General features: G+C 43.1%; 1 long non-coding RNA gene across 1 annotated transcript; it reads left to right on the forward strand.

Moving 5' to 3' along the window:
* Nucleotides 1-2,176: 2,176 nt before the first annotated feature.
* Nucleotides 2,177-6,837, forward strand: LOC117444710 (uncharacterized). The gene is made up of 3 exons (XR_004551843.2): nucleotides 2,177-2,254; nucleotides 3,529-4,524; nucleotides 5,544-6,837. It is a non-coding gene; the product is annotated as an uncharacterized lncRNA (long non-coding RNA).
* The last annotated feature ends 663 nt before the right edge of the window (nucleotides 6,838-7,500 follow it).

Raw genomic sequence — 7,500 nt, forward strand, 5'->3', positions numbered from 1 at the left:
TAATTGGCAGAGCTGCGGAGAGTCGGAGCGGCTGTAGGCGAGGCTTCGGTGCATTAATGTCTGTGTAATGAAGCGATGCAATCCCCCATCGAGAGGTACACCTGCAGCTCTGAGTGGCGTCCTTCAGAGGATGCACTCAGAAGGAAACGTGTGTGTTCTGGGAGAGAGGGCTGACCTTTCCCTCACGGTTTCACTCGATAGCTATTAAACACATGTCCTGTGTCCAGGCAGAAAGGATCAATGTTGATGCTCCACAGGTTCAATTGGTTCATCCTTGGCCCGAAATACGAGGTTTCAAGCTGGATCAGGTTTGCTTGAAAAATGATTATAGAATCTCTTCTCAACCCTCCTATTGTCCCCCCCCCCCCCTTACTTTGGGGTTCGTGGTCAAATGTGACCGGTCCTGTTTTAACTGCTATCACATGAACACAAAAGCCATTAATCACCACCACATTTTATTTCACAGCCTTTCAAACTGTACATGTGGTATCAGAGTACTGGTACACACGAAGCACTGCAGTACATATACAGAGAACAGACACTGAACATGTATTGCGTGCCAGGTGTGATCCATGTGGGGGAGGGGCACATAAGAGCGGGAAATGTATCAATTCGTTCTGTGTGTGTGTGTGTGTGTGTGTGTGTGTGTGTGTGTGTGTGTGTGTGTGTGTGTGTGTGTGTGTGTGTGTGTGTGTGTGTGTGTGTGTGTGTGTGTGTGTGTGTGTGTGTGTGTGTGTGTTAGGGCTGCTCGATTATGCCAACAATCATAATCTCGATTATTTGGGTCAATAATTGTAATTGCGATTATTAAATGCGATTATTCATTGACTTTGAAAACATCCATTTATTGGAGAAAAAAATGTGAACAGTATGTTTTTAACAGTTGATTACCCTGAACGTTAAGTTTAACTCAACTGAAAAACCAAAAATAAATAAATATTTAAAAAAAAAAAAAAGTAATAATAATAAAAAATAAATAATCGTTTTATTTCGATTACGTTGTTTTCGTAATCGTTGCAAGCCATAATCGTAATCGCGATTTAAATTTAATTGAGCAGCCCTATGTGTGTGTGTGTGTGTATGTGTGTGTGTGTGTGTGTTATCTGATCCGGATGGTTACCAATTCCTTTTCTTTATGGCGGTCATGTTTGAGCGGGAACACCATGGTGTCACAAAGTTGACTAAATCATCCAGAACCCAATGAAAGTGTGATCAGCTAGTGGATATGTTCAAAGTCTCCTGTGAAGGATGTCATGAAGCCTTGATGCAATCGAATGTAAAACTAAAAAGTAGTGAATCGGTCAGATTTGACCCGAAGACAACAGGAGGGTTAATTAGTTCATTACACATGTATTGTGTTCTGTATAACCCTCTTTCAGTGACCCTTACCTTTCAGATGTGTAAGGAATGAACTCAGAGATCAAGTGTTCAATAACAGCTGGTCACAAATGGCCCAAACGTTGCCTAATCTTACACTGAAATATGTAAGTACATGACGGGACACAAAAGTTCAATGCCATCACAAACTATGGCTGCTTTACACATGCCTTTTAGCACCAAGGGGATCTTAAAGATGGCCTATAGAATAATGTCATTACAATACAGTAGTCACTTTATTTCATCACTCGTACCCATACTTGCCAACCTTGAGACATCAGAAACCGGGAGGATTTCAAAAGCACCGCGGGGGGGGGGTGCTAGTGGATCAACAGAGCTGTCAGATTAACATTAACATGCTTATTGTAGTTCCGAGTGCAATGCCCTGCGGCCTGTAGCGCCATCCTCTCGATGGAGCGTATGTGTGGGCTGGACCAGGGAGGGAGTGAACAGAGGGTCGAGTTGTCCATTCTTGTTCTGTTTTTCTGTCACTATCTAGTTGCGCATGCTACTAAAGAGACGCGCTACCATGGAAACCAAACAATGGTGTAGCTGTATTGTATCAATGTGGAAAGATGTTCAATCTAAATATCTCTTCTGTTAAAAACTGAGAAAAGTTGGGGATAAAGTTGTCGTATCATTTGGTAAAATACCTCTTACAAATATCTACTTTCCCATACTGCTCTTGCTTCATGGCATTGTGAAAACAGAAGTGTGTGTGTGTGTGTGTGTGTGTGTGTGAAATTGGGACTCTGGGCGTTATTTTGAGGAAGCTGTGGTCAGATGTGAGCGGGGTGGAGAAACTGAGAAACTGATATTAAGAAAGAGACGAGAGAGAGAGAGATTAGTTCAGACTGGACGAGACGCGGCTCTGCAGGTAAACAACTATACTTTCAGATATTGCACATCAAGGTATTAACGTTGTAAACATGCCGTGCTTAAGTATGTGGGTATAGCAGTTTCAAAGGACTACATTTTAGACGAGTTGTAGTTCAGTGTAGTTATAGTTTATTTTTCTGTGTATACAATCAAGAAGTAGAAACAAACCGGCTACTTCATTCTTATAGTTTGAAATAATACTGTAACTTTTGAGAGAGAGGAAATAACACAATCTTCCACTGACGAATTAAAAGCTGAATTCTTTAAAACACAAATGCAACGCTGCTAGCCTGCTGGTACGCTAATATTATTTAATGAGCTCTGTTGCATTGTTATTGTTAGCATCTATGCTATTACATGGCTATAGACGAACATACTTGACTCAGGTCCAATCGAATTACAGTTCTAATACCTGTGGTTTCATTACTGTATTATTGCGACTGTGGCTGTGAGGGAGTGCGGTCGTCTTTCCACCAGAAGGTTGTGGGTTCGATCCCAGCCCATGCAGTCAACATGTTGATGTATCCTTGGGCAAGATACTTAACCCTGAGTTGCTCCCGATGGCCAACGGTGTGTGCATGTTAGGTCCTAGAGTTAGGTACACTGCTCTGTGTGATTGGGTGAACGACATGTAGTATGTAAAGCGCTTTGAGGGGTCTTAAAGACTGGATAAAGCGCTATATAAGTACAGTCCATTTACCATTTATCAGGCTGTTATACATCCCAGTTTCTACTTATCCCTATGATGAATGCAATATAATGTGTACAGAACCCAGAGGGATAAGACATGCTAAAAGTCAACATCGGCTTGTTTTAACTTGTAACGTATGCACCTGACTTACACCAAGTCTTTTTGTGGCTAAAACATATCAATCCTTGCTTAAAGTATACGCAATATTTGATCTTTTCCTATATAGAGGTTTTGTCGCCTTAAAAAATAACTCTTAGCGTGATACATTCTAAATTAAAGCCCCTGTACATACTGAACCCATACCAAGTATGTTGCTGCTTGAACATATCCACGTATTGTAATGTACTTATTCTAACCCAGACCACGTAGTTCTGTTGTCTGAGCGAAATAACTTTTCGTTACATCTTAGGAACCATTGATTAGGATACGTTGATGAACGCTTTTTTTAATCAAGCAGTTTTTATCTGATCAACAGTCTCAATGTCCTCGTCTTGTGAAACTGTATTTGAGAAGTGGATACAGGCGTGTCCTGTTCCTGTTTCATCACAAACACTCTCACTTTCAACATGTTTCTTTCACAGTGCTCATTCTCCGAGCAAGATGATGAAATGTCCAGCCGCCGTTGATGCTCCTGCGACTCCCGAGTACGCTAACGGTAGCTATGCTAACGGTGAAGCTAACCAGGAGAGAAGCTGTACAGAAACACCGACAGCTGTCCCAACTAACGCCCCGGGGCCCAGACATCGCCCTCTCTCCATCTCCTTCCCTCGTTCCCATCAGAGACGGTATTCTGCCGACCTCTGCAGGTGTTCCCCCTCCCCCGTTATCACTCTGAAGAAGAACTCAAAGGAGCCGGACCCCCCTCGGCGCGTTGTCTCCCCCCTCACACCCCAATCGGTGCCCCGTAATCCCTCCAAACGCTACTCCTGCCCCCCATTTGCTGTTTTTAGCGTCAAAACTCGCCCTTTTGCATCTTCTTCCTCATCCTCTTCCCCCACCTCCTCCAGCTCTTCCTCCTGCTCCTCTCCGCCACCTGCTGTCCAGACTTCAACCATCACTGGTCCCGATCCATTAGGTTGGAAACTGCGTCGGAAATCGAGCTCCCCGTCCCCTCGTGCTAACAGGCTATCTCTGCAAATCCCACTTCCTGTCATTCATCGTGAACTCCCTGCATCCACCTCTCCGTTCAATCCGGATCCATCTGCTAAAACCAGAGCTCCTCTGCCACCACAACCCGACCCGGAGACGCCACTCCGATTCCTCCGCCTTCCTCAAGAACTCTCACCCCCTGGTGACGCTGGAGGAGCTTCGTAACGTTCGTCTTCACGCGGTTCTCGCTCGGGATCAGTCTGACGATGTGTTCGGTGATGGAGGTGAGGAAGAGGAGGGAGAGGAGGTGAAGGCAACGGGCAAAGAACCGCCACCTGTCCCAGAAAAAAACGTCACGGCGAGGCAGATAGCACAGCTGATGGCTCGTTCACACCTACGTAAAGAAATCATTTACAGCAGGGTCATGAAGACCAAGCGAGAGAATTCTCACGAGACTGAGGACACAAGCATGATTGTCCAAAACACTGGTAAGTACTCGTGAAAATCTACTTTGAATTAGAGATAAAAAAACGACAAAGTGTATCTGACCTTTAACAACGATCTGCTTAGAGAGGCATTTCAGCACGACGACAGTGAGGACATTTTAATTGGTGCAGCCCAATGCTCGAAACACTGGCAAGCACTCAATACGATCCCCTATTGTTATGGATAATAATGATGATAATGGGAAAACACAGAACTACACAATATGGTGTACCTCTTTCGAAAACCAGTAAAACAGGTATTCTATAAATGTAGCATTGCATCAGAAATCCTTAATTTGTCCAACTGTCATATATCATATACTTTGTTAAAGCAAATATGCAAGTAAAGAAGTGGACTAACATTAGATACAAGAGGCAAGGATACTGTATGTTAATTAAAAACGAATATATAGTATGGTGTGTGGCGCAGTGGGTTGTGCGTATGTGTTGGGGTCAGGGGGTCGCAGGTTCAAACCCCACTGCAGTCAGCATGTCCTTGTGTCCCTGAGACACACTTGCCCACAGTATTGAGTATGTAAGTCGCTTTGGATAAAAGCGTCTAACAAGTGACAAGTAATGTATATAAGTAACAGCATTGTAAAAGTAGTGAAGTACCCGCTAGTAACATTTACAAATCATAACAAAGTATATATTGGAAATACGATAAAAGACACTTGTAAAGACAGAATTGAAACTGAAAAAGGCCTCAACTGTTGCAACAAAGAATATCATGAGTTTAAGTCCTGAGATTGGATCAAGCTCCAAAACAACAGGAAACTACACTTCCCATAATGCAACACTACGCAATGTAATATGATACGACTGCAGTAGAATCAGAATAAGTACGACTGTTCTCTTCACACAAACAGTAGATAATGTTTGTCTGTCTTTGAAGGACACAGAAGATGCTACTTCAGACCCATGCAGTGCCTTTGACTCTGATTGGCTTCTTTATTTCCCCTCAGCTGAGAGGGAAGGCGTTAGAGTTTCAGTCGATATTGAAATAACTTGCTGTGTTTCAGGAGGACTGCGAGATGATACCAGCTGCCCTGGGGTCAGATCCACGCCCCGCTTCCCTGGATAGGAGACTAACTACCAGAAACATGTGTAAACATTACAGTATCATTTATATAATAACACTTTATATTAAGGTACACATGTTCACCATCAACTAGTTGTTAATTAACATGTATATTAGCCCTGTATTAGTCATTATTAAACACGTATTAATGCCTTATTCTACATGACCATATTCTACAAGTACTACATTAAGAGTTTGTCCTCAATAACCCTCTAGTTAGTGCTTATTTATTGTAAGTAAGGACGTTGTTGAGCATGCGTTAGGGCAGGGGTGTCAAACTCAAGGTCCGGGGGCCAAATCCGGCCCGCCACTTCATTTTATGTGGCCCCACAAGAGCATGCAAAGAATATAATAAGTTTATTATAATGTTACGTGCCGCTTTACAGGAGAACGTTGCCCATAAACTACATGTCCCACAATGCATCTCATTTTGTGACAATGAAGAGACTTGCAATGATTTGCCCTCGACTTCTGCTTTCAGACGTAGTTAATTATTAAGTTATTACCCTCTCCGATAATAATCCAATGCAGAGGATATATTGTAAAAAAATTATACATTATTTTATATTTATTATCTAAGTATATTTATATAGTCTTAAAGTTACCACCGGCCCTTTGAGTGCAACCATAATTCTCATGTGGCCCGTGATGAGATGAGACACCCCTGCGTTAGGGTCTTAATATGCTCAATATGGGCGTCATATTCTCTCATAATAGCACCTCACACATATGGGCTATTCTTATGACATGAAACTACACGTGGTAATTGTGTCAAAATAACTCAAAATGACGTATTTCTAACTCAGAATATGTTTCCTATTTTAAAGGGAAGTCTTGTTCAATAAGCTGTAGTTTGACTCTGATATGTGAATGAACGAGTTGAGGGGGAATATGTGCACCTTAATGCAAAGTGTACCAAGCTGTTAAACTTAAAGTCTCCTCGATGCTTTCCTGCTGAATGTTTGCTGTAAATATCTTGTTTGGCAGACCTGCATGTTTTTACTTTATGATCTGACTAACTAGATCTATAACTATGACTATGAGCCAAATGAATTAGAAATAGAGCTTTTACTTCTTATAATATATAGAATACATTTCTTCAGTCTGTCTGAGCTATACCTTCATTATATATATTCCTTCTTTGTGATTTCGTACTGATGGTTGAGCTGTTGATGATGATCAGAGCCCCACAGCGACAGGCCGTGTGAGGCTGCATAAAGTTTCTGAAGAATTCATTCGTTCGTCTTTTGCTTTATCAGCAACTCTCATGATATTATGACCACGCACACACACACACACACACACACACACACACACACGCACGCACGCACGCACACACACACGCACTGAAACCCCCCCCCCCCCCACACACACACACACACACACACACACACACACACACACACACACACACTGAAACCCCACATCCACACACACACACACACACACACACACACACACACACACACACACACACACACACACACACACACACACACACACACACACACACACACACACACACACACACACACACACACACACACACACACACACACACACACACACACACACACACACTCATAGACCCCATGTCCACACACACACACACACACACACACACACCACACACACACACACACACACCACACACACACACACACACACACACACACACACACACACACACACACACACTGAAACCCAACGTCCACACACACACACACCCACACTGAAACCCCACGTCCACACACACACACACACACACACACACACACACACACACACACCACACACACACACACACACACACACACACACACACACACACACACACACACACACACACACACACACACACGCACACACACACACACACACTGTGCAGCAGCTATCAC

The sequence above is a fragment of the Pseudochaenichthys georgianus genome, unplaced genomic scaffold, assembly GCF_902827115.2.
Source record: "Pseudochaenichthys georgianus unplaced genomic scaffold, fPseGeo1.2 scaffold_902_arrow_ctg1, whole genome shotgun sequence".
Taxonomy (NCBI): Eukaryota; Metazoa; Chordata; class Actinopteri; order Perciformes; family Channichthyidae; genus Pseudochaenichthys; species Pseudochaenichthys georgianus.